Consider the following 6,078-nt stretch of genomic DNA (forward strand, 5'->3'; position numbering starts at 1 on the left):
CCTGTCATGGGCAGCCCACTCTGACATCTCTCCACTTAGTGCATGTATAGGTCCAGTTTGTGCATGTGTGTGTTTGGACCTGTGTGTAATTGACAACAGAGTGAAAAATTGAATTTCCCCTCGGGGATTAATAAAGTATATAAAATTAAATTAAATTAAAATTAAAATTACACATGGCTTTCTCAGCCCAAACAGCACTGCCACCTTCAACAAACCCAGGCTCCGTACATGCGAGCTCCAGGTAGTGACAGTGCTGATACTACCTATCCTAGCACACTCACCATACTCTATTTCACACGTTACATAGCATAACTCCAATATAAGTTAAAGTTAAAGGAGATAAAGAAGATAAACTCACAGGATCAGCAAACACACTCACCTTGCAGCATGGTCTCAAACAAAAGGGATTCAAATAGGCCACTCCCACACTTAAATAACCTTCCTCTCCCTGGATTTTCTCCTGAGAGTACTAATTGGTGGGTCTCTCCACCTGATCTCACGGAGTTATGTACCCTGCTTAGTAGTTCCCCCTGCTGGCCCCCAACTGACATTATGCCTCCTCATCCAAATCCACTGACTAGCACTGGCTGCTTCATCTGACATTTCCTTCACTGTCTTCCTCAAACTCTGTCCCGCACTCCGAGTTCCCCCAGGAGCGAGACAGCTGATCTTGCGATGAATCCCCTACACCCCCCTTCCCCAAGTTAATATCTTCCAAAATTACTGTCATGTAGAAAAGTCGATTTCAAATGAGTATTTTGTGCTTGTTCTCATAACATTGAGCAGCACATCTCCACAGTTAACTGTTAGTAACTCATATTCCAGCTGGTGCAGATGACACACACAAAGTCAGCAGTCAGAGGATTAAACATTACATTAAATCATTGTTCATTTTATTTTATTTTAATATATTTATCATTTAACACCCATCATCTGACCTACATGTTCTTTGTTTCACCCAGAACTGAACTTAATAAAATTAAGACAAAATATCACCTGTGAATCCCCTGTTTTGCAGTCCACCTGCTGGGTACCCGTCGGTACTTTACCCAAAGCAGGATTCTGCTACTCATATCTACTTTAATTACCAACTAATTACAGTAATACAACAATGTGGCACCATACAAATGTTATGTAAAGCTTCCAGATTTTATCAACTGTGCTCCAAGTCAAACCAAAATCTCATTCTTATTTTGGGTGCCACTGCCATACATTGCTACCTCTCAGATTTAGCAAACTGCACCTATGAACTAAAGTCTGGTTTACTTGTCAAACAGTTGGCTGGAACTAAGGTCCTGCCTCTGACTGGTTAGGTAGCCAGTCAGAGTTTAAAATAATAGGGTGGCCTACCAGATTTCAGGGGCTTTTTCAGAAGAAGAGGTCGGTCCTACCCCATCTCTCAATGGGTATGGAGAGCTTTATGATTTTACCTATCAGAGTTCAGAATCAAATGTGTCTCACGCCATTCCACATGAATGGGTAGTGGAGCGCCAAGCAGTTCAGTGGTTAGAGCGGGTATCCTATGTACAAAGGCAATGTCCCTGTCATGGTGGCCATGGGTATGATTCCAGCCCATGGCCCTTTGCTGCATGTCATCCCCTCTCTCCCCCCTTCATACTTGACTCTGTCCTGTCAAATAAAGGCAAAAGCCAAAATAATAATAATAATGATAAGAAGAAGAAGAAATAAATGGGGAGTGAATTTAAGTCTGACAGCACCATAAGGCCTAAAAACAAGCATGTTTTGGGGTTTATTTGCATGACAGGTACAGCTAGAGTTGTACCAATACCGATACCAGTATCGGAAATGCCTCCAATACTGCCTAAAACGCGGCATCGGGCATCGGCGAGTACAGCCTATGACCAATCCGATACCAGGCTTGCTATCGTTTGAACATCGCCATCGCGATTTGCACATGTGCAAGAGTCACATCGCAGGGCATGCAATGTTTTCTCTTCTTTTAGAACATGTAAACTTTTGTTTTGCTTCAGAAAAGCAGCTCTGAAGCTCCGCTTGTTGTTCCGCTCAGCTCGCCTCTCTCTCTCTCTCTCTGTCTCTCGCCTCTCTGAGCACGCAGCAGCCCCTCCCCCTCTCATGCACGCGCTGCAGTCACACACTGAAAATAAGCGACATGCAAGAGGAAGAAACGGTAAAGCAGGATTTATGCCTGGTTCACACTACACAACTTTCCTGCCCGTTCTGAAAGTCACTATGTCACATTACACGATTGTGGAGTCATAAAATCGTGCCGTGACAGACTACACGATGGTACTCACCAATTATCCCAGGTCGTTTTTCACGACATGTGTGATGTCATCGGGTTATTCTTGTCCTATTTTTATTCAGTGCCAGCCGAAATGTTGTTGTAGTAACGTAAAAAGCGCCAGCAGACGGCAGGAGCTCCATTTGAAGTGATGTATGTAAACATACAAGCTACTGTACCCTCCACAACCAAATTCCTACAAATGTTTCACAATAAAAGCCTATTTAGAAAATGGAGGGATTCTCTCAGCCGAGGTTATAAGGGGCTTTTAATTTGAAACAAGTTCTGGAAGTGTTGAGTTTGAAGTGTTGAGTTTGAAATGAGGGATTAATAAATAACGGCCCTTTTATAATGTAGTCTGTTTCAGTGCAGCTGGTAGCCTCTGTAGTTGTGGTGAGGAAAAGCCCCGCCACTATTTTTTAATTTTCTTACTTTAAGTCATCTGGTGAAAATTTTTGTATTTGTTAATACAAGCCCTACATTCTACTGTAGCCTTTAAAATGTCTTTTTTTACCAAATTATTATAATAATAATAACAATAATAATAATAAAAAGTTTTATGGCATTCATTCTACTATTATGTATTCATTTCTTAATATTTTACATAGAGTTTCAGGAGCTGAGACATAAAACAATTCATATCCCATCCATTTTTATTTTATGCGCTGATATCGGATCGGTACTTGGTATCGGCACTTGGTATCGGCAGATACCTAAAGTTCAGTGATCAGAATCGGTATTGGGAAGGAAAAAGTGGTATTGGTACATCTCTAGGTACAGCACAACTAGTGATTTTAGTTTATGTACCAGGACCTGACTTTACTCTGGCTGCAGAGCACATAGCAGACTGTTATAACAGAGCTGCCAATAGGACTGGGGGATTTTAATAGATGTGACATTTCTACACAGCTGCCCAATCTGGAGCAATATGTCACAGTCCCCACAAGGATGCAAAATATACTGGACTTATGCTATGGGAATATACCTGATGCATACAATTTAAAACCCTGCCCTCCTATTGGTCGATCAGATCATAATGTTATTCTGTTATTGCCAAGGTACAGGTCAAAACTCAAAAGGAATATGCCAGTAACAAAAACCATAAGGGTCTGGAATGAAGAGGCCACTGAAACACTAAGGGGGTGTTTTTAACTAACTGACAGGGACTTGTTCTTTGAGGATTGTGGTGATGATTATAACACATAGTCTGATGTTCTGACTTCTTATATTCTATTCTGTGAGGACAATGTCACTCCCACCAAGCAAATAACTCTGCATCCAAATAATAAACAGTGGATTACTAAAGACATGAAAATGTGCTTGGTTCAGAAGAAAAAAACATTTTTAGAGGGTGATTAATCTCTCAAGACAGATTCTGCAATTTACATTGTAGAATCTGTCGGCAGCCCTGTGTGAAAGATGACTACGGGGGCAGGGGGCTTTGAGTTTGAATGATGCTGCGCTTAAGCTAATCACAATGGAGGGGGCGGGCCGAGACGTGCAGGTGTCCCCAGGAAATGTATACCTACAGAAACAGCAAGCTCCGCGTCCATGGCGACCGCTCCACCCAAAACGCCATCTCGTCAACGTGAAAAAAATATTTTTTTCCAGCGGATGTCTTAGTTACAACATGATTGAGCTAACTGGAGTAGTTTCATGTCGTATCCGACAACAGGAGGCTTTTAACAGATGACGTCCTGATGTTAGCTTTGCTGCTGCTGTTAGCTGTCCCTGTCAGCTGCAGCCACTGATGCTTTCTAGACATCGTGATTTCCCAAAACTGAATAAATACCACACATAGCAACACAAAACTGCTTTGCTAGCTCAATCATGTTGTAACTAAGATATCCACTGGAAAAAATATTTTTTTCACGGACCATTTATTGAGTTACTGAGTTACTACAGACACCGCTAACGGGGCTAACAGCTAACGGTTAGCTCAGCTAATCTACAATAACCATGTTATTAATTACAAAACATGCACACAGAAATAGTAATGTTTGTTCAATCATTGTGTTTATAGACTTTACAAATATCAGATTAGTCTAAATGGTGATATAGTTTTGTGAAAAATGTGATATATATACATATATATATAGCTAAACTGGTTTTCTACCTGTAAGTATTTGTAAACAACAAGGCGATTCCCTGGGGGCACCGTTGAAAGTGAAGGGGTTGAGCAATCCCCGAGGCCCCTGCACTTCCAATAGTCGAAAAACTACAGGCAGTGCCTCCAGAGGTAAAGGAAGAAAAAAAAAAAATCCTTGTTTTTTTTTTTTTTTTAACTGATGGATTTCCAGATTGGAGGGTGATAAGCTCAGGGTGAAGGAGCTGAAGAAGGAAGGCCAAAATGGCCAAAATCAACTATAAAGACAAAGTTGAACAGAAACTAACATCTGGAAATGCAAAGGAGGAATGGCAGGGGTTGAACATCATGATGGGAAGAGACCCCAAACCTGCAGGGGTCAGCTGTCAGGACCCCACCTCCTTTGCAAAGCAACTCAACACCCCCCCACCCCCACCCCCCCAGCCTGAGCCGATCCCACCTGGCCCTCACCATAGATGAGAAGTTGGTGACCTCCATTTTTAGTAGAGTGAACCCACATAAAGCCTCGGGCCCTGATGCTGCTTCCTATGCTCAGAGGAAGGGTGCTCAAAACCTGTTCCACTCAGCTAAGTGGGGTCTTCACCAAGTTCTTCCAGCAACTACTGGACTCTGGCTGGGTACATCACCACTGGAAGGAATCCACCATCACCACATGCTAAGGACCTCAATGATTTTAGACCAGTTGCCCATCTGTGCTATGTAAATGCATGGAGAGAGTTGTGTGCACCCACCTCTCCAGCATGGTGGCAGAGAGGCTGGATCCACTCCAGTTTGCCTATAAGGCTAAACATGGAGTGGAGGATGCATGTTTGAACTCTGTACATCCCCACACCAGGATTTTATTTATGGACTTCTCCTCAGCTTTAAACACTGTCAACACAAACATTTTACTGCATTAACTTGTGGAGCTTCAGGTTCTGCACTGTTTTTATGAATTAAGAGCTTTCTGCAGGACAGGCCACAGCAAGTCCTGGTAAATGGTTTTAAATCTAACAAACTGGGCTTCCACAAGGCTGTATTTTATCTCCCATTCTCTTCTCTGCTTACACTAACAACATTTCCTGCAGCAGTGAAGGAATGACACTTTTTAAGTATGCGGACGACATGGCTTTAATGGCTGTCACGAACCAGGCCGAGACACATACACAAGGAAAGCCAATTAAAGGATTTTATTTGCTAAAGAATAAACATAAGAAAAAGAACCTAACTAAACATGGTATTTGCAATCAGTAAAGTCAGTGGTGTAGGTGAGGGCATGAGTGAAACAATGTATGTGTGTGATGTTGTAGGGTGCAGAAACTAAGATAAAACCAAACCCAAAACCAAATGCTGCCTCAGGAAGGAGAAGAGAAAGAGCAGTGAGCAGCCAGAGCTTTTAAAAGCTCACTGAGCTCAGGTGCTGCCACTTCCCTGATTACCCGCAGCCACGCCCACTGCTACCTGCAAGGGAGAACACAACAAGGCAGGCAGGGCAGAGAGGGTCGTCACATGGCCCATGTGACCGACACCAAGGCACTGTCTGACTACCATCAGGCAGTCAACAACCTGGTCCGCACTTTTCAGGAAAGCTCCCTTGAGCTCAACATCAGTAAAACCAAGGAGCTGTGCTGTGGGAGCAGAGGAACAGCGGACTCACTAGAGTCTCCACTTTTTCAGCCCCTCAGCATCAACGGACAGCTGGTGGAACAGGTTGAGTCATTTAAATACC

The sequence above is a fragment of the Epinephelus lanceolatus genome, chromosome 17, assembly GCF_041903045.1.
Source record: "Epinephelus lanceolatus isolate andai-2023 chromosome 17, ASM4190304v1, whole genome shotgun sequence".
NCBI classification, from domain to species: domain Eukaryota; kingdom Metazoa; phylum Chordata; class Actinopteri; order Perciformes; family Serranidae; genus Epinephelus; species Epinephelus lanceolatus.